The sequence below is a fragment of the Procambarus clarkii genome, unplaced genomic scaffold (assembly GCF_040958095.1).
Source record: "Procambarus clarkii isolate CNS0578487 unplaced genomic scaffold, FALCON_Pclarkii_2.0 HiC_scaffold_714, whole genome shotgun sequence".
NCBI classification, from domain to species: Eukaryota; Metazoa; Arthropoda; class Malacostraca; order Decapoda; family Cambaridae; genus Procambarus; species Procambarus clarkii.
In genome coordinates, this window is record NW_027189747.1 from 43880 (window position 1) to 66503 (window position 22624).

The following is a 22624-nucleotide window of genomic DNA, read 5'->3' on the forward strand; positions in this document are numbered from 1 at the left end:
CACATCCCTCCAAGCAGCCCCCTTCAGATATGTGGCACCACCCAGGCCCAGACTGGGAACCATACGTGCCCGTGAATATGACACCTTCCTTGCTGACGACCCTATCATTGAGTTCGAGAACCTCCCAACCCAAACAATCGACCAAGCAGTAAACACCATCCACAACCGGATCCAGCTTGCAACCGAGGCCACTTGTGAAATATCCACCACAAGGACTTACCACCAATATAAGCCGACCCGAGAAATCAGAGGCAAAATGAATGAGTACCAGCGAGCCTGCCAAAGCCACTACCAAACTGGCCAGCCACCAGCGTTGACCCTACAAACACTCAGAAGGGAAACCATAGACCTTACGCTGACCCACAAGAGCCACATTTGGGGAACCCTGGTGAGACAGGCCAACCAGTACAAAAGGGAGCCGGCTACTTTCTGGCGCAAGATCAGACAGCTCCTGGGATCAGTTAACCCCAGCCTCACCCACCTTGTACACACATTCCTTGACGAAGATGAAGAGGAGCAGCAAGAAAAAATAGAAGACCCACAGGATCAGGCTGACCTCATGGGCGCAGTCTGGAAAAAGACACTCACAGCTTCAAACAGCAGAGCCTTCAACAACACTCACTTTGAACGTGTCAACCAATGGACAACAGAAAATGCCGCCTCCCTTAACAGCACCCCTCTGATTGACCTGACAACCCTAGAAGACGACCACCCTCTAACAAGACCCATAACTATGCTAGAGATGAGAGGAGTCATCAAAAGCACCAGAGATAAGGCCCCTGGACCATCAGGGATCAAAGCGCTGCAGATCAAACTTCTACCAGGCAATCTTATGCAATCCATACTCAACCTATTCAACGCTATGCTGGCATCGGGTCACATTCCTGTAGCATTCAAGTCAGCCAAGATGATATTCATTCCCAAACCCAAGAAAGACCCCCACCAACCTGGCAACTACCGACCAATCTCCCTCTTAGACACGATAGGCAAGTGCTTTGAAAAAATCATGTCAAACCGTCTTAACTACTACATGGAGTACAACAACCTCTTCACAGAAAAGCAGTTTGGCTTTCGAGCACATAGATCAACCCAGCACGCAATTAACATCATCTACGACGCCGTAAGCTCAATTCGAAAGCAAAAACAGGTAGCTTTGATTGCAACGAGGGACGTACACAAGGCCTTCGACAGCCTGTGGCACGATGGTCTTGTGTACAAATTAGCAGACTTACCAGCGCAAAACTGGACCCTCCTCAGGCTGATCAGAAATTTCCTTAAGAATAGGCAAGTTACCCCCAGCTTCAAGGCAAAAGAGGCCGCAGCCTTCACCCCAACAGCTGGAGTCCCCCAAGGATCATGCTTGAGCCCGGTTCTCTTCAACATCTTTGTAAATGACCTACCCCAACCAGAGTATAGGGACACCATTATCGTACAATTTGCGGACGACGTAACACACGTAATAACATCTAACCCTAGCATCCAGGCGGCCAAGCATGCAACTGTAACCCGTAAGGCAAACGTAGAACTAGCAAGGACTGCTAACTGGGAAAGGAAATGGAGGATCACCACTAACCCAGAAAAGATCCAATTAAGCACTGTCGGCTGTATGGCCTTCTCTATTGAAAATGAGGGGGGAATAAGAATCAGGGGTGATCCCATAGCCATCTCAAACTCCAACACAGTGCTCGGTTACAACTTCAACAGGCTACTCAACTCCTCCCAGTACGTATCCCAGAAGACAGCGATGGCCCGGGGCTCACTGGAGAGGCTCTTCCGTTTCAACCAAGCCCCATCCCACATCAAGCTCCACCTGTACAGAATGATCATAAGGCCTAGCTTGGAATACCCCTACGTTCCCCTGAACCTCACCAACAAATCCAACATGTTGAAGATTCAACGAGTACAAAACAAAGCACTTCGCTTTGCTGAGGGCCTGACTCTGAGGGACAGGGTAAGAACTGACCTGATCCATGAGACGCTCAACATGAAGCCAATGAACATTAGGCTCAGCTACCTGGCCAGAAGACAGCTGTACCGTATGAAGAACATGTATGTCCCAGACCCAGAAGATCCCTTCGTAGCAGAAAACACCACCAGCGACTACGAGATCCACGAACCACCACACAGAACCAGAAGAATCACTCTCCAACAAAAAGTGATCAGACATATCCATGATGAGGCCTTCCCAAGCCCTCAGATACTAAGCGGTCTGCCAGACGATCCAGATGAGTGGCCCATCCCGGACCCAATCTACACCAAATGAAGAATAAAGAAAGAAAGAAAAAAAAATAATAAAATAAAAAATAAAAATAAAAAAATAAATAAAAAAAAATAAATAAATAAAAAAAAAAAAAAAAAATAATAATAAAAAAAAAAAAAAAAAAAAAAAAAAAAAAAAAAAAAAAAAAAATATATATATAAATAAATAAAACACCTACAAAAAAATATAAAACCAAAAAACCATTTGTCGTGGCGGCAGAAGTGTAACTACCCTGATGTTTCTAAGATTAGCCTCCTTCAGCCAACTCCATCGGCTCTAGTGCTTTAGGACACCAACAAGGTCACAAACACTAGCCCCCCCAGCCAATGTACTGACAACCCAACATAACACATACGCAAACAAACTACACATACAAAAATGTCAACCCATGGTGGACAGGCCACCGAACTTTCAAACCTCCTCTCTCTCTACACCCGCATCCTCTTCCTGAATTTCATCTCCCCATCCCTCTACCTCCCCCATCCTTTCCATTCCCTATGGACATCAAACCAACCAACCGGCATTAAAACACCACAAACCCACAACAGCAGCAGCAATGTCAGGACGCGGCAAGGGAGGCAAAGTGAAGGGCAAGTCAAAGTCTCGCTCCAGCAGGGCCGGACTTCAGTTCCCCGTGGGCAGAATTCACCGTCTGCTGCGTAAGGGCAACTACGCCGAACGCGTCGGTGCTGGCGCTCCTGTCTACCTGGCAGCCGTCATGGAATACCTCGCTGCCGAAGTTCTCGAGCTCGCCGGTAACGCCGCACGTGACAACAAGAAGACCCGTATCATCCCACGTCACTTGCAGTTGGCCATCCGCAACGACGAAGAACTCAACAAACTTCTGTCTGGCGTAACCATTGCACAGGGAGGTGTTCTTCCAAACATTCAGGCAGTTCTTTTGCCAAAGAAGACAGAGAAGAAGTAAGCACTTCTGCCACCCACCGCGACAAATACCATAACCAGGCTCCATCCGGAGCCACACACACTTTAATAGAGAGATTCAAGTAGACAATCAACTTTCAAACATTAATAATAACATTTATATTGATTTCATTTGGAATGTGTACATAACAAACAAACAAAACAAAATTATAGGGGATATTCAGCATCACTTGGAATATTAACCAATCATATAAATCCAATATATATTTTATATTTTACTTTAAGCGAGGAATTCATATTCTATCCATTTTTAATCATACAAATGAACAAAAGCAATTCTTCACTAGACGTAATGAATGAATAAATGATCAAGGTTTTAATGTGTTTCATGAATATATATATATATATATATATATATATATATATATATATATATATATATATATATATATATATATATATATATATATATATATATATATATATTAATACTTGTGAACCAGAATATGTTTGAGCAGCAGCGATCGTGCCTGCCATTGGCCGAAGTGCAACAATTCAAATAATTTAAAGGGCCTGCTCGGGTATATAAGAGAGGCTGGGAGACTGGGGCCGGTGGTGGGTGATGGGTGATGAGTGATGGTGTGGTGTGGTGTGGTGTGGTGTGGTGTTGTTAAGAGTTGATTTACGGCCAGCCAGCCAGCCAGCCAGCCAGCCAGCTGCAGCCAAGGCAGGGCAAGGCAAGGCAAGGCAAGGCAAGGCAAGGCAGGCAGGCAGGCAGGCAGGCAGGCAGGCAGGCAGGCAGGCAGCCAGGCAGCCAGGCAGCCAGACAGGCAGGCAGGCAGGCAGGCAGGCAGGCAGGCAGGCAGGCAGGCAGGCAGGCAGGCAGGCAGGCAGCCAGGCAGGCAGGCAGGCAGGCAGGCAGGCAGGCAGGCAGGCAGGCAGCCAGGCAGCCAGGCAGGCAGGCAGGCAGGCAGGCAGGCAGGCAGGCAGGCAGCCAGCCAGCCAGCCAGCCAGCCAGCCAGCCAGCCAGCCAGCCAGCCAGCCAGCCAGCCAGCCAGCCAGCCAGCCAGCCAGCCAGCCAGCCAGCCAGCCAGCCAGCCAGCCACTCCCACTTTGTATTTATATGCATTCAATTTATATTCAAACATTATATATGTTAAGGGCCTTGTTTTAGTGTTTATTTTAAAAATGACAAACATCGAGTCATTTTACCAGTCCTTTAGCGTTAACGGTGATGCATTTTAAAACTGAACATAAATCGCCTTTTCTGGATATATCAAATATCGAATCCGCTTAATGTGCCTACAATTCAATCATTCAAAAAATACATAATTTACATCAAGCCTTTTCATAGAACAGACAATAAGATTTGTACATGCAAAATAAAAAAAAAAATCCTTTAAGTTATCAATACAATGTGAGAAAACTTTACTTTTATAACTAAAGTTGCACAATTATACCAACTCTATGGTGGCTGGGTTGTAAGGTGTGTGGCTGGTGTTTTGGAAGTCGCGAGTTCAAACGACCCAATGGGAATAATACTTTTTTTTTTTTGCCATACAATCTTCCTAATACTATTATGTAGGTTTGTGTGTGTGTTTTTTTTATTCATTCTTTGGTTTTATAGATGACATACATATTGACTCCTTTTACCGGTCCTTAATTAGGCTCTGGGGAAGCAATGGTGGTGGTGGTGGTGGTGGTGGTGGTGGTGCATTTAAAACTAAACCAAAAATCACCAGTTCTGGACGCGTCAAATATCATATCCGCTTAATGTGTCTACAACCTAATTACTTAAAACTACACTATTTAATTCATTCATATCATGTGCATATTGGTCATTATGCTCATACAACCGACATCAAAATTTATTTTCATTATTAGAATCATACATTTCATCAAGTAATACAGATACAAAGAGATTTTCTTTCTGAGAAGACCGTTAGTATTGGCTTGCAGGCAGGCAGGCAGGCAGGCATTTGAGGGTTATTATTTCGCCTGTTGATTGGGGGGAGGGTTGATGTGTTAGGGGGTTTTCGGTTAGATGTGGTGGTGGTGATTGGTGGTGGTGGTGATTGGTGGTGATTGGTGGTGATTGGTGGTGGTGGTGGTGGTGGTAGTAGGTGGGAGTTGGGGGTGGGGGGGTGGGGGGGGGGGGGGGGGTGGGGAGGGAAGGGGAGGGGAATGATGGTCTGTGGATTCCTTCTCCGTACCCTTTACATATAAGCAAAAATATGCCTTCTTGTGGGTATAGAAACATTAACACAAATTATATCAGTAACTGATATTGTAGCCTTTTAAACAGAAAAGATTTGTACATACAAATACTTTTTAATTATCATTTATTTGTGGAAATGGCATTTACGTCATTAAATTGATACCTCAGCATCAAGCTAGTGTCCTGCAGCAGTGGTCCAGTGGTAAAGTGTATATAAGTGATGCGTATTCTTGGAGTTGCGAGTTCAAACCCGGATTAAGCTATATATATATATATATATATATATACAACATGTTTTGTTTTGGTTGTTTGTTTTTGTATAAAGCCTCACACAATATCTATATTAAGCGAGTTTGTTTTAAACATGACATACATATTAATTCATTTTACCAGGCCTTATTCCACACAACTCCGTGAATTTCCCGTGGAGCCAGCCATTCAAACAAAAACAAACGAAACAAAACAAAACAAAACAAAAAACATTATTGCCAACAGCATTTGGTGTTCCCAGGCGGTCACCCATCCAAGTACTAACCAAACCCAACGTTGCTTAACTTCGCTGATCGGACGAGAAGCGGTGTTCTCAACGTGGTGTGGCCGTTGGCATGAGACTGCCTACACATTGTGGCTAATAACCAACTCTTTTAAGTCATCGCGGCAGGATACGGACCTGCTTGTGGTGTCTTAATGGTAATTGTATCCTAACATATTTTTGTCTCCTTGGCATGGATATTTAACATCGTTTATTCAGTCTTGGGTTTATGTTCTTTCGCCATTTACAGACATTTTACATCTACCTACTTCCTCAGCCTGCCCTGCCAATTTCTAATGAATTTGTGGATTTTCTTTTGTAATACAAACATGTGTGTGCTCATCTGCTCTTCAGTTTTTATGATATTTGTCTCATCTGTCCTGCTTTATGATACTTTTACAAAGAACATGAACAAATGCTTCTATTTTAGAGAAGATATGGGATCCAGGTTTCGGAGCCGTAAAACCAACCGTCGTGATTGGTGGACGAGTTGCCAGGTTGCAGCTTCTGTACCGTGCCGGCACATAAATAGGTTCGGCTCAAGCGGCGGCAGCATCATTCCCCCGTGACTGTCTGAGCGTCTCTCATCACCTTGGTTGGTTCATCATCATCATGGTAGAAGCAAAGCCTACCAAGAAGGCTGCGGCTGCTGCTGCTGCTGTGGTGGCCACCACCAGGAAACCTCGCGTCCAGGTTGCTCACCCGAAAACTAGTCAAATGGTTCTAGCCGCGGTCGCAGCACTCAAAGACCGTAAGGGCTCGTCTCTACAAGCAATCAAGAAGTACGTTGTTGCCAACAACAAAGTCGAGGCTGCCAAGATCGCCATTTACATCCGAAGATTTCTCAAGAAAGCAGTGGCTGACGGCATTCTTGTTCAGACCAAGGGAAGTGGAGCTAGTGGATCATTCAAGCTGGCCGTAGCAGAGAAGAGGGCCGTTCTAACTCCCAAGAAAGCCACCACAACCAAGAAACCATCTACAGCAGCAAAGAAGGCCGTGGTAACTCCCAAGAAAGCCGCCACAAGCAACAAACCACCTACAGCCTTGAAAAAGAAGCAGCAGCAGCAGCTTGTTGTTGGGAACAAAAAGCCCAAAATAAAGAGAGCTTCAAAATCTCCCAAACCACCCAAGGCAAAGAAAGCTGTCAAAAAAACAACAAAGGCAAAATAAACGACGACATGCAAGCAGCATGAATACACATGACAATAAACATCCAGGCCTCCCCCCCTCAGTGGAGGGGCCTCATATGATTCCAAAAAAGAGTTTAGTTTTGTAGACAAATAAATCATTACTTTTGGGGTAGATTTACTCTGTATATTATATATATATATATATATATATATATATATATATATATATATATATATATATATATATATATATATATATATATATATATATATATATATATATACATACATACATGGGTGAGGTGATATGGTACCAAAGTTTTGGGTAAGGTGATTGACATTTACACAAGATAAAACACGAACCAATGGGAATAAAAACATAAGAATGGAAGTAACTGCAGAAGGCCTATTGGCCCATAACACAAGCACTTCCTCTTGATGCTTCTATATTGGTTCAGAGTCTTGAAGCTATAATAATATATATATATATATATATATATATATATATATATATATATATATATATATATATATATATATATATATATATATATATATATATATATATATATATATATATATATATATATATACACACAAAACTAAATAGTCTTGTTAGACAAATTGCCCCTATTAGAGGCAAGTTGACTAACAAGCCGAATGACTGGCAATTGTTTTGAATTTGAGTTAAATCTAACATAGAAATGTAATCAAACCTAACCTAACCTATGCTAACCCAAGCTAAGCTAACCTAACCTAACCTAAGCTAACCCAAGCTAAGCTAAGCTAACCTAACCTAACCTAACCTAACCTAACCTAAGCTAATCTAACCTAACCTAACCCAGCAATTCATGATCTTAATATAATACTGTTAATTGGATAAACCAATTTGGAAAGAAATGTTCGAAAATAACAAAATTAACTGTGCTTGTTAGGAAAATTGGGCCTTGCATACTTGTCCCAATAGTGTGGTTCTCGCTTTTAGGTACGACATAAACGTATACCTAAGTTGAGAGAGAAAAAGATTCTCACTCAAACATGCATATCGATTGCCAGTCCTGAATTCTGGGTAAATATTCGTGTCCTCCCTTTTCATTTACCATCATTTGGATACTATCAAAACAGCTCTGAGAAGGATAAAATGAATAAAACGGGTAGCTCCCTCATGTAAAAAGGAAGAGTTGGGAAAGATCTCTCTCTCTCTCTCTCTCCCCCTCACACCCCCCCCCCCCCCCCCCACCAATGATCCTGCTCTGCTAGTATATAACGTAACAAACCTTCCCCCCCCCCCTCCCCAATCAGAGTCCCTTTAAGCATGCGAGGATAAAAAATAGATTTCATAAGACCCAATGTGCTAGCTGATATCAAAACAATTTATGTTATCGTCTATTAAGCCCTTCAGTAAAAAAGTATAGGGACCTAATTAGGTCCCGTTTTGAGGTGGTGGTGGGTGGAATCGATGGATTAGCCAAGCTCTTATCCGCCGAATCCGTAGAGGGTACGACCCTGGCGCTTCAGAGCGTACACCACGTCCATGGCAGTGACGGTCTTCCTCTTGGCGTGTTCCGTGTAGGTTACAGCATCACGGATGACGTTCTCGAGGAACACCTTCAGGACGCCACGGGTCTCTTCGTAGATGAGACCCGAAATACGCTTGACGCCGCCACGACGAGCTAAGCGACGAATAGCGGGCTTGGTGATGCCCTGGATGTTGTCACGTAGCACCTTACGATGACGCTTGGCGCCACCCTTTCCGAGTCCCTTGCCTCCCTTGCCGCGTCCAGTCATGGTGTTGTAGTTGTGTGAATCGAATTGATCGAATGCCCGCACGATTTCCCGACTATATCCCATCAAGCGGACGTACTAGTAGCATTGCAACTCCTGCCTGCCCTTACTTTACGCTTGTGGTCGAGTAGACACGGCTTTCTCACAACGCTTTCAAAACTGCAGTTGCCTACTCGTCTGTTTCACGTCCCTGTGAAATGACTTTTGCACAAATCCAAAAAATAGAGCAAAATCAGCGATAATAGTGATTGAGGTGAGCCGCCTGTTGGCTGCAGCCAGAGGAAGGAGGGGAGGGGCAACGGGGTGACGTAGGCGAGTCGAGCAGCCAATGGCGCTCGAGCAAGCGCCTCGAGACGGCGTATATAAGCAAAAATTTTTCGGCGCCGGCCATCACAAACCACAGTTGTTCACCATGGCTCGCACCAAGCAGACTGCTCGCAAGTCCACGGGAGGCAAGGCTCCTCGTAAGCAGCTGGCCACCAAGGCAGCACGCAAGTCTGCTCCTGCCACAGGGGGTGTGAAGAAGCCTCACCGTTACAGGCCCGGAACGGTCGCCCTGCGTGAGATCCGTCGTTACCAGAAGAGCACCGAGTTGCTCATCAGGAAACTTCCCTTCCAGCGTCTGGTGCGCGAGATTGCCCAGGACTTCAAGACCGATCTTCGCTTCCAGTCGTCTGCCGTCATGGCTTTACAGGAGGCATCCGAGGCTTACCTGGTCGGTCTCTTCGAGGACACTAACCTCTGTGCCATCCACGCCAAGCGTGTCACCATCATGCCAAAGGACATTCAGCTTGCTCGCCGTATCCGTGGAGAGCGTGCATAAGCTAAATCGACCACCCTAGTATACACCAAACTCGGCCCTTCTCAGGGCCAAAATATCCTTCTAAGGAGATTTCAGACATTCCTAGCATCAGTCATATGAATTAACCTTCATCTACACATATAATAAATAAATAAATAAATAAACAAATACACTAATTTAGGTGTCATACATACACGTGATATCAATAAATCAAGTCATTTGTAGTACAACCTGTTCTCTTACAAACAAAACGCCGTCGCTTTTCGCTCTTATGCACTGTCAAGGATCACCCACCCCCCCCCCCCCCAAAATAAAAATTGTCATACTGTACTAGAAATAAAAGCAGCTTGTATAAGTGACATACTGTCCAGTCCTGTTTTATTCTGTTTTCGGTCCTCTGGCTTAATCTGTTAAGTTAGGAGATGACATTTTAAATTAACCGTTTTCTTGACATTTTCAAACCTAAGAGGGTGGCCTGCATAGTAATCCTAATGTGGAACATAACAATGAATCTCTAATCTCTAGAAAAAAGATACCGAGTGCTTATATGTGTTGAGAGAGAGAGAGAGAGAGAGAGAGAGAGAGAGAGAGAGAGAGAGAGAGAGAGAGAGAGAGAGAGAGAGAGAGAGAGAGAGAGAGAGAGAGAGACAGACAGACAGACAGACAGACAGACAGACAGACAGACAGACAGACAGACAGACAAGACAGACAGACAGACAGACAGACAGACAGACAGACAGACAGACAGAGACTGAGAGAGAGAAACACACACAGACAGTTTCATAAATATTCTCATTTTATAGCTATTTGCTTTCAGTGACAGAGGTTTTTGTTATAATAGTATTGGTGTCTAACACTCACAATCTCTTTAGAAATTAAAGTGTGGCTCCAATGGAGCCGAGTTTGTTGGTTTGAGGCCAAGCCACCACCACAGGGCAGTAAGTAAGCCGTTTACTTGGAGGAGGTGTACTTGGTGACGGCCTTAGTGCCCTCAGAGACGGCGTGCTTGGCCAGTTCTCCGGGCAACAGGAGCCTTACAGCCGTCTGGATCTCCCGACTGGTAATGGTGGAACGCTTGTTGTAGTGGGCCAGGCGAGAAGCCTCGGCGGCGATGCGCTCAAAGATGTCGTTCACGAACGAGTTCATGATCGACATGGCTTTGGAAGAGATACCAGTGTCGGGGTGGACCTGCTTCAGCACTTTGTAGATGTAGATGCTGTAGCTCTCCTTCCTCCTGCGCTTCTTTTTCTTATCGCCCTTGGCAATGGCCTTCTGGGCCTTTCCGGCCTTCTTGGCAGCCTTTCCAGATGCCTTGGGTGGCATGATGATGCTCGTGCTGGCTGGCGTTGCAGTACAATAATGAACTTTTGCGCGAGTCGAGCTTTCCTTTTATATCCCGCTCGCGACTCAGCTCAGAGCGGGTCGCGTGGCGGAGCGCGCTGATTGGTCAGTGGCGGACTCCCTTGATCCTGAGCGGGGTATATAACACGAAGCTCGATCTGCGGGCCGGCATTAAAACACCACAAACCCACAACAGCAGCAGCAATGTCAGGACGCGGCAAGGGAGGCAAAGTGAAGGGCAAGTCAAAGTCTCGCTCCAGCAGGGCCGGACTTCAGTTCCCCGTGGGCAGAATTCACCGTCTGCTGCGTAAGGGCAACTACGCCGAACGCGTCGGTGCTGGCGCTCCTGTCTACCTGGCAGCCGTCATGGAATACCTCGCTGCCGAAGTTCTCGAGCTCGCCGGTAACGCCGCACGTGACAACAAGAAGACCCGTATCATCCCACGTCACTTGCAGTTGGCCATCCGCAACGACGAAGAACTCAACAAACTTCTGTCTGGCGTAACCATTGCACAGGGAGGTGTTCTTCCAAACATTCAGGCAGTTCTTTTGCCAAAGAAGACAGAGAAGAAGTAAGCACTTCTGCCACCCACCGCGACAAATACCATAACCAGGCTCCATCCGGAGCCACACACACTTTAATAGAGAGATTCAAGTAGACAATCAACTTTCAAACATTAATAATAACATTTATATTGATTTCATTTGGAATGTGTACATAACAAACAAACAAAACAAAATTATAGGGGATATTCAGCATCACTTGGAATATTAACCAATCATATAAATCCAATATATATTTTATATTTTACTTTAAGCGAGGAATTCATATTCTATCCATTTTTAATCATACAAATGAACAAAAGCAATTCTTCACTAGACGTAATGAATGAATAAATGATCAAGGTTTTAATGTGTTTCATGAATATATATATATATATATATATATATATATATATATATATATATATATATATATATATATATATATATATATATATATATATATATATATATATATATATTAATACTTGTGAACCAGAATATGTTTGAGCAGCAGCGATCGTGCCTGCCATTGGCCGAAGTGCAACAATTCAAATAATTTAAAGGGCCTGCTCGGGTATATAAGAGAGGCTGGGAGACTGGGGCCGGTGGTGGGTGATGGGTGATGAGTGATGGTGTGGTGTGGTGTGGTGTTGTTAAGAGTTGATTTACGGCCAGCCAGCCAGCTGCAGCCAAGGCAGGGCAGGGCAAGGCAAGGCAAGGCAAGGCAAGGCAAGGCAAGGCAAGGCAAGGCAAGGCAAGGCAAGGCAAGGCAAGGCAATAACAGGACAGGACAGGCAAGGCAAGGCAAGCAGGCGGGCGGGCAGGCGGGCGGGCGGGCGGGCAGCCAGCCAGCCAGCCAGGCAGGCAGCCAGGCAGGCAGCCAGGCAGCCAGACAGGCAGGCAGGCAGGCAGGCAGGCAGGCAGGCAGGCAGGCAGGCAGGCAGGCAGGCAGGCAGGCAGCCAGGCAGCCAGACAGGCAGGCAGGCAGGCAGGCAGGCAGGCAGGCAGGCAGGCAGGCAGGCAGGCAGGCAGCCAGGCAGGCAGGCAGGCAGGCAGGCAGGCAGGCAGGCAGGCAGGCAGCCAGGCAGCCAGGCAGGCAGGCAGGCAGGCAGGCAGCCAGCCAGCCAGCCAGCCAGCCAGCCAGCCAGCCAGCCAGCCAGCCAGCCAGCCAGCCAGCCAGCCAGCCAGCCAGCCAGCCAGCCAGCCAGCCAGCCACTCCCACTTTGTATTTATATGCATTCAATTTATATTCAAACATTATATATGTTAAGGGCCTTGTTTTAGTGTTTATTTTAAAAATGACAAACATCGAGTCATTTTACCAGTCCTTTAGCGTTAACGGTGATGCATTTTAAAACTGAACATAAATCGCCTTTTCTGGATATATCAAATATCGAATCCGCTTAATGTGCCTACAATTCAATCATTCAAAAAATACATAATTTACATCAAGCCTTTTCATAGAACAGACAATAAGATTTGTACATGCAAAATAAAAAAAAAAATCCTTTAAGTTATCAATACAATGTGAGAAAACTTTACTTTTATAACTAAAGTTGCACAATTATACCAACTCTATGGTGGCTGGGTTGTAAGGTGTGTGGCTGGTGTTTTGGAAGTCGCGAGTTCAAACGACCCAATGGGAATAATACTTTTTTTTTTTGCCATACAATCTTCCTAATACTATTATGTAGGTTTGTGTGTGTGTTTTTTTTATTCATTCTTTGGTTTTATAGATGACATACATATTGACTCCTTTTACCGGTCCTTAATTAGGCTCTGGGGAAGCAATGGTGGTGGTGGTGGTGGTGGTGGTGGTGCATTTAAAACTAAACCAAAAATCACCAGTTCTGGACGCGTCAAATATCATATCCGCTTAATGTGTCTACAACCTAATTACTTAAAACTACACTATTTAATTCATTCATATCATGTGCATATTGGTCATTATGCTCATACAACCGACATCAAAATTTATTTTCATTATTAGAATCATACATTTCATCAAGTAATACAGATACAAAGAGATTTTCTTTCTGAGAAGACCGTTAGTATTGGCTTGCAGGCAGGCAGGCAGGCAGGCATTTGAGGGTTATTATTTCGCCTGTTGATTGGGGGGAGGGTTGATGTGTTAGGGGGTTTTCGGTTAGATGTGGTGGTGGTGATTGGTGGTGGTGGTGATTGGTGGTGATTGGTGGTGATTGGTGGTGGTGGTGGTGGTGGTAGTAGGTGGGAGTTGGGGGTGGGGGGGTGGGGGGGGGGGGGGGGGGGTGGGGAGGGAAGGGGAGGGGAATGATGGTCTGTGGATTCCTTCTCCGTACCCTTTACATATAAGCAAAAATATGCCTTCTTGTGGGTATAGAAACATTAACACAAATTATATCAGTAACTGATATTGTAGCCTTTTAAACAGAAAAGATTTGTACATACAAATACTTTTTAATTATCATTTATTTGTGGAAATGGCATTTACGTCATTAAATTGATACCTCAGCATCAAGCTAGTGTCCTGCAGCAGTGGTCCAGTGGTAAAGTGTATATAAGTGATGCGTATTCTTGGAGTTGCGAGTTCAAACCCGGATTAAGCTATATATATATATATATATATATATATACAACATGTTTTGTTTTGGTTGTTTGTTTTTGTATAAAGCCTCACACAATATCTATATTAAGCGAGTTTGTTTTAAACATGACATACATATTAATTCATTTTACCAGGCCTTATTCCACACAACTCCGTGAATTTCCCGTGGAGCCAGCCATTCAAACAAAAACAAACGAAACAAAACAAAACAAAACAAAAAACATTATTGCCAACAGCATTTGGTGTTCCCAGGCGGTCACCCATCCAAGTACTAACCAAACCCAACGTTGCTTAACTTCGCTGATCGGACGAGAAGCGGTGTTCTCAACGTGGTGTGGCCGTTGGCATGAGACTGCCTACACATTGTGGCTAATAACCAACTCTTTTAAGTCATCGCGGCAGGATACGGACCTGCTTGTGGTGTCTTAATGGTAATTGTATCCTAACATATTTTTGTCTCCTTGGCATGGATATTTAACATCGTTTATTCAGTCTTGGGTTTATGTTCTTTCGCCATTTACAGACATTTTACATCTACCTACTTCCTCAGCCTGCCCTGCCAATTTCTAATGAATTTGTGGATTTTCTTTTGTAATACAAACATGTGTGTGCTCATCTGCTCTTCAGTTTTTATGATATTTGTCTCATCTGTCCTGCTTTATGATACTTTTACAAAGAACATGAACAAATGCTTCTATTTTAGAGAAGATATGGGATCCAGGTTTCGGAGCCGTAAAACCAACCGTCGTGATTGGTGGACGAGTTGCCAGGTTGCAGCTTCTGTACCGTGCCGGCACATAAATAGGTTCGGCTCAAGCGGCGGCAGCATCATTCCCCCGTGACTGTCTGAGCGTCTCTCATCACCTTGGTTGGTTCATCATCATCATGGTAGAAGCAAAGCCTACCAAGAAGGCTGCGGCTGCTGCTGCTGCTGTGGTGGCCACCACCAGGAAACCTCGCGTCCAGGTTGCTCACCCGAAAACTAGTCAAATGGTTCTAGCCGCGGTCGCAGCACTCAAAGACCGTAAGGGCTCGTCTCTACAAGCAATCAAGAAGTACGTTGTTGCCAACAACAAAGTCGAGGCTGCCAAGATCGCCATTTACATCCGAAGATTTCTCAAGAAAGCAGTGGCTGACGGCATTCTTGTTCAGACCAAGGGAAGTGGAGCTAGTGGATCATTCAAGCTGGCCGTAGCAGAGAAGAGGGCCGTTCTAACTCCCAAGAAAGCCACCACAACCAAGAAACCATCTACAGCAGCAAAGAAGGCCGTGGTAACTCCCAAGAAAGCCGCCACAAGCAACAAACCACCTACAGCCTTGAAAAAGAAGCAGCAGCAGCAGCTTGTTGTTGGGAACAAAAAGCCCAAAATAAAGAGAGCTTCAAAATCTCCCAAACCACCCAAGGCAAAGAAAGCTGTCAAAAAAACAACAAAGGCAAAATAAACGACGACATGCAAGCAGCATGAATACACATGACAATAAACATCCAGGCCTCCCCCCCTCAGTGGAGGGGCCTCATATGATTCCAAAAAAGAGTTTAGTTTTGTAGACAAATAAATCATTACTTTTGGGGTAGATTTACTCTGTATATTATATATATATATATATATATATATATATATATATATATATATATATATATATATATATATATATATATATATATATACATACATACATGGGTGAGGTGATATGGTACCAAAGTTTTGGGTAAGGTGATTGACATTTACACAAGATAAAACACGAACCAATGGGAATAAAAACATAAGAATGGAAGTAACTGCAGAAGGCCTATTGGCCCATAACACAAGCACTTCCTCTTGATGCTTCTATATTGGTTCAGAGTCTTGAAGCTATAATAATATATATATATATATATATATATATATATATATATATATATATATATATATATATATATATATATATATATATATATATATATATATATATATATATATATATATATATATATATACACACAAAACTAAATAGTCTTGTTAGACAAATTGCCCCTATTAGAGGCAAGTTGACTAACAAGCCGAATGACTGGCAATTGTTTTGAATTTGAGTTAAATCTAACATAGAAATGTAATCAAACCTAACCTAACCTATGCTAACCCAAGCTAAGCTAACCTAACCTAACCTAAGCTAACCCAAGCTAAGCTAAGCTAACCTAACCTAACCTAACCTAACCTAACCTAAGCTAATCTAACCTAACCTAACCCAGCAATTCATGATCTTAATATAATACTGTTAATTGGATAAACCAATTTGGAAAGAAATGTTCGAAAATAACAAAATTAACTGTGCTTGTTAGGAAAATTGGGCCTTGCATACTTGTCCCAATAGTGTGGTTCTCGCTTTTAGGTACGACATAAACGTATACCTAAGTTGAGAGAGAAAAAGATTCTCACTCAAACATGCATATCGATTGCCAGTCCTGAATTCTGGGTAAATATTCGTGTCCTCCCTTTTCATTTACCATCATTTGGATACTATCAAAACAGCTCTGAGAAGGATAAAATGAATAAAACGGGTAGCTCCCTCATGTAAAAAGGAAGAGTTGGGAAAGATCTCTCTCTCTCTCTCTCTCCCCCTCACACCCCCCCCCCCCCCCCCCCCACCAATGATCCTGCTCTGCTAGTATATAACGTAACAAACCTTCCCCCCCCCCCCTCCCCAATCAGAGTCCCTTTAAGCATGCGAGGATAAAAAATAGATTTCATAAGACCCAATGTGCTAGCTGATATCAAAACAATTTATGTTATCGTCTATTAAGCCCTTCAGTAAAAAAGTATAGGGACCTAATTAGGTCCCGTTTTGAGGTGGTGGTGGGTGGAATCGATGGATTAGCCAAGCTCTTATCCGCCGAATCCGTAGAGGGTACGACCCTGGCGCTTCAGAGCGTACACCACGTCCATGGCAGTGACGGTCTTCCTCTTGGCGTGTTCCGTGTAGGTTACAGCATCACGGATGACGTTCTCGAGGAACACCTTCAGGACGCCACGGGTCTCTTCGTAGATGAGACCCGAAATACGCTTGACGCCGCCACGACGAGCTAAGCGACGAATAGCGGGCTTGGTGATGCCCTGGATGTTGTCACGTAGCACCTTACGATGACGCTTGGCGCCACCCTTTCCGAGTCCCTTGCCTCCCTTGCCGCGTCCAGTCATGGTGTTGTAGTTGTGTGAATCGAATTGATCGAATGCCCGCACGATTTCCCGACTATATCCCATCAAGCGGACGTACTAGTAGCATTGCAACTCCTGCCTGCCCTTACTTTACGCTTGTGGTCGAGTAGACACGGCTTTCTCACAACGCTTTCAAAACTGCAGTTGCCTACTCGTCTGTTTCACGTCCCTGTGAAATGACTTTTGCACAAATCCAAAAAATAGAGCAAAATCAGCGATAATAGTGATTGAGGTGAGCCGCCTGTTGGCTGCAGCCAGAGGAAGGAGGGGAGGGGCAACGGGGTGACGTAGGCGAGTCGAGCAGCCAATGGCGCTCGAGCAAGCGCCTCGAGACGGCGTATATAAGCAAAAATTTTTCGGCGCCGGCCATCACAAACCACAGTTGTTCACCATGGCTCGCACCAAGCAGACTGCTCGCAAGTCCACGGGAGGCAAGGCTCCTCGTAAGCAGCTGGCCACCAAGGCAGCACGCAAGTCTGCTCCTGCCACAGGGGGTGTGAAGAAGCCTCACCGTTACAGGCCCGGAACGGTCGCCCTGCGTGAGATCCGTCGTTACCAGAAGAGCACCGAGTTGCTCATCAGGAAACTTCCCTTCCAGCGTCTGGTGCGCGAGATTGCCCAGGACTTCAAGACCGATCTTCGCTTCCAGTCGTCTGCCGTCATGGCTTTACAGGAGGCATCCGAGGCTTACCTGGTCGGTCTCTTCGAGGACACTAACCTCTGTGCCATCCACGCCAAGCGTGTCACCATCATGCCAAAGGACATTCAGCTTGCTCGCCGTATCCGTGGAGAGCGTGCATAAGCTAAATCGACCACCCTAGTATACACCAAACTCGGCCCTTCTCAGGGCCAAAATATCCTTCTAAGGAGATTTCAGACATTCCTAGCATCAGTCATATGAATTAACCTTCATCTACACATATAATAAATAAATAAATAAATAAACAAATACACTAATTTAGGTGTCATACATACACGTGATATCAATAAATCAAGTCATTTGTAGTACAACCTGTTCTCTTACAAACAAAACGCCGTCGCTTTTCGCTCTTATGCACTGTCAAGGATCACCCACCCCCCCCCCCCCCCAAAATAAAAATTGTCATACTGTACTAGAAATAAAAGCAGCTTGTATAAGTGACATACTGTCCAGTCCTGTTTTATTCTGTTTTCGGTCCTCTGGCTTAATCTGTTAAGTTAGGAGATGACATTTTAAATTAACCGTTTTCTTGACATTTTCAAACCTAAGAGGGTGGCCTGCATAGTAATCCTAATGTGGAACATAACAATGAATCTCTAATCTCTAGAAAAAAGATACCGAGTGCTTATATGTGTTGAGAGAGAGAGAGAGAGAGAGAGAGAGAGAGAGAGAGAGAGAGAGAGAGAGAGAGAGAGAGAGAGAGAGAGAGAGAGAGAGAGAGAGACAGACAGACAGACAGACAGACAGACAGACAGACAGACAGACAGACAGACAGACAGACAGACAAGACAGACAGACAGACAGACAGACAGACAGACAGACAGACAGAGACTGAGAGAGAGAAACACACACAGACAGTTTCATAAATATTCTCATTTTATAGCTATTTGCTTTCAGTGACAGAGGTTTTTGTTATAATAGTATTGGTGTCTAACACTCACAATCTCTTTAGAAATTAAAGTGTGGCTCCAATGGAGCCGAGTTTGTTGGTTTGAGGCCAAGCCACCACCACAGGGCAGTAAGTAAGCCGTTTACTTGGAGGAGGTGTACTTGGTGACGGCCTTAGTGCCCTCAGAGACGGCGTGCTTGGCCAGTTCTCCGGGCAACAGGAGCCTTACAGCCGTCTGGATCTCCCGACTGGTAATGGTGGAACGCTTGTTGTAGTGGGCCAGGCGAGAAGCCTCGGCGGCGATGCGCTCAAAGATGTCGTTCACGAACGAGTTCATGATCGACATGGCTTTGGAAGAGATACCAGTGTCGGGGTGGACCTGCTTCAGCACTTTGTAGATGTAGATGCTGTAGCTCTCCTTCCTCCTGCGCTTCTTTTTCTTATCGCCCTTGGCAATGGCCTTCTGGGCCTTTCCGGCCTTCTTGGCAGCCTTTCCAGATGCCTTGGGTGGCATGATGATGCTCGTGCTGGCTGGCGTTGCAGTACAATAATGAACTTTTGCGCGAGTCGAGCTTTCCTTTTATATCCCGCTCGCGACTCAGCTCAGAGCGGGTCGCGTGGCGGAGCGCGCTGATTGGTCAGTGGCGGACTCCCTTGATCCTGAGCGGGGTATATAACACGAAGCTCGATCTGCGGGCCGGCATTAACCTATTCAGAAATTTCCTTAAGAATAGGCAAGTTACCCCCAGCTTCAAGGCAAATGAGGCCGCAGCCTTCACCCCAACAGCTGGAGTCCCCCAAGGATCATGCTTGAGCCCGGTTCTCTTCAACATCTTTGTAAATGACCTACCCCAACCAGAGTATAGGGACACCATTATCGTACAATTTGCGGACGACGTAACACACGTAATAACATCTAACCCTAGCATCCAAGCGGCCAAGCATGCAACTGTAACCCGTAAGGCAAACGTAGAACTAGCAAGGACTGCTAACTGGGAAAGGAAATGGAGGATCACCACTAACCCAGAAAAGATCCAATTAAGCACTGTCGGCTGTATGGCCTTCTCTATTGAAAATGAGGGGGGAATAAGAATCAGGGGTGATCCCATAGCCATCTCAAACTCCAACACAGTGCTCGGTTACAACTTCAACAGGCTACTCAACTCCTCCCAGTACGTATCCCAGAAGACAGCGATGGCCCGGGGCTCACTGGAGAGGCTCTTCCGTTTCAACCAAGCCCCATCCCACATCAAGCTCCACCTGTACAGAATGATCATAAGGCCTAGCTTGGAATACCCCTACGTTCCCCTGAACCTCACCAACAAATCCAACATGTTGAAGATTCAACGAGTACAAAACAAAGCACTTCGCTTTGCAGAGGGCCTGACTCTGAGGGACAGGGTAAGAACTGACCTGATCCATGAGACGCTCAACATGAAGCCAATGAACATTAGGCTCAGCTACCTGGCCAGAAGACAGCTGTACCGTATGAAGAACATGTATGTCCCAGACCCAGAAGATCCCTTCGTAGCAGAAAACACCACCAGCGACTACGAGATCCACGATCCACCACACAGAACCAGAAGAATCACTCTCCAACAAAAAGTGATCAGACATATCCATGATGAGGCCTTCCCAAGCCCTCAGATACTAAGCGGTCTGCCAGACGATCCAGATGAGTGGCCCATCCCGGACCCAATCTACACCAAATGAAGAATAAAGAAAGAAAGAAAAAAAAAAAAAAATAACAAAATAAAAAAATAAAAATAAAAAAAAATAAAAAAATAAATAAATAAATTAAAAAAAAAAAAAAAAAAAAAATAATAAAAAAAAAATAAAAAAAAATATATAAATAAATAAAACACCTACAAAAAAAATATAAAACCAAAAAACCATTTGTCGTGGCGGCAGAAGTGTAACTACCCTGATGTTTCTAAGATTAGCCTCCTTCAGCCAACTCCATCGGCTCTAGTGCTTTAGGACACCAACAAGGTCACAAACACTAGCCCCCCCAGCCAATGTACTGACAACCCAACATAACACATACGCAAACAAACAACACATACAAAAATGTCAACCCATGGTGGACAGGCCACCGAACTTTCAAACCTCCTCTCTCTCTACACCCGCATCCTCTTCCTGAATTTCATCTCCCCATCCCTCTACCTCCCCCATCCTTTCCATTCCCTATGGACATCAATCCGAAAATCCGGCATTAAAACACCACAAACCCACAACAGCAGCAGCAATGTCAGGACGCGGCAAGGGAGGCAAAGTGAAGGGCAAGTCAAAGTCTCGCTCCAGCAGGGCCGGACTTCAGTTCCCCGTGGGCAGAATTCACCGTCTGCTGCGTAAGGGCAACTACGCCGAACGCGTCGGTGCTGGCGCTCCTGTCTACCTGGCAGCCGTCATGGAATACCTCGCTGCCGAAGTTCTCGAGCTCGCCGGTAACGCCGCACGTGACAACAAGAAGACCCGTATCATCCCACGTCACTTGCAGTTGGCCATCCGCAACGACGAAGAACTCAACAAACTTCTGTCTGGCGTAACCATTGCACAGGGAGGTGTTCTTCCAAACATTCAGGCAGTTCTTTTGCCAAAGAAGACAGAGAAGAAGTAAGCACTTCTGCCACCCACCGCGACAAATACCATAACCAGGCTCCATCCGGAGCCACACACACTTTAATAGAGAGATTCAAGTAGACAATCAACTTTCAAACATTAATAATAACATTTATATTGATTTCATTTGGAATGTGTACATAACAAACAAACAAAACAAAATTATAGGGGATATTCAGCATCACTTGGAATATTAACCAATCATATAAATCCAATATATATTTTATATTTTACTTTAAGCGAGGAATTCATATTCTATCCATTTTTAATCATACAAATGAACAAAAGCAATTCTTCACTAGACGTAATGAATGAATAAATGATCAAGGTTATAATGTGTTTCATGAATATATATATATATATATATATATATATATATATATATATATATATATATATATATATATATATATATATATATTAATACTTGTGAACCAGAATATGTTTGAGCAGCAGCGATCGTGCCTGCCATTGGCCGAAGTGCAACAATTCAAATAATTTAAAGGGCCTGCTCGGGTATATAAGAGAGGCTGGGAGACTGGGGCCGGTGGTGGGTGATGGGTGATGAGTGATGGTGTGGTGTGGTGTGGTGTGGTGTGGTGTGGTGTTGTTAAGAGTTGATTTACGGCCAGCCAGCCAGCCAGCCAGCCAGCCAGCTGCAGCCAAGGCAGGGCAAGGCAAGGCAAGGCAAGGCAAGGCAAGGCAGGCAGGCAGGCAGGCAGGCAGGCAGGCAGGCAGGCAGCCAGGCAGCCAGGCAGCCAGACAGGCAGGCAGGCAGGCAGGCAGGCAGGCAGGCAGGCAGGCAGGCAGGCAGGCAGGCAGGCAGGCAGCCAGGCAGGCAGGCAGGCAGGCAGGCAGGCAGGCAGGCAGGCAGGCAGCCAGGCAGCCAGGCAGGCAGGCAGGCAGGCAGGCAGGCAGCCAGCCAGCCAGCCAGCCAGCCAGCCAGCCAGCCAGCCAGCCAGCCAGCCAGCCAGCCAGCCAGCCAGCCAGCTGCAGCCAAGGCAGGGCAAGGCAAGGCAAGGCAAGGCAAGGCAAGGCAGGCAGGCAGGCAGGCAGGCAGGCAGGCAGGCAGGCAGGCAGGCAGGCAGGCAGCCAGGCAGCCAGGCAGCCAGACAGGCAGGCAGGCAGGCAGG

The 22624-nt window shown here is 45.3% G+C and overlaps 2 non-coding genes across 2 annotated transcripts; both read right to left on the reverse strand.

Annotated features, from left to right (window-relative positions):
* Window positions 1-5849: 5849 nt before the first annotated feature.
* LOC138361763 (5S ribosomal RNA) lies at window positions 5850-5968 on the reverse strand. The gene has a single exon (XR_011227165.1). It is a non-coding gene; the product is annotated as a 5S ribosomal RNA (ribosomal RNA).
* Window positions 5969-14313: 8345 nt separating this feature from the next.
* Window positions 14314-14432, reverse strand: LOC138361764 (5S ribosomal RNA). The gene has a single exon (XR_011227166.1). It is a non-coding gene; the product is annotated as a 5S ribosomal RNA (ribosomal RNA).
* Between the last annotated feature and the right edge of the window lie 8192 nt (window positions 14433-22624).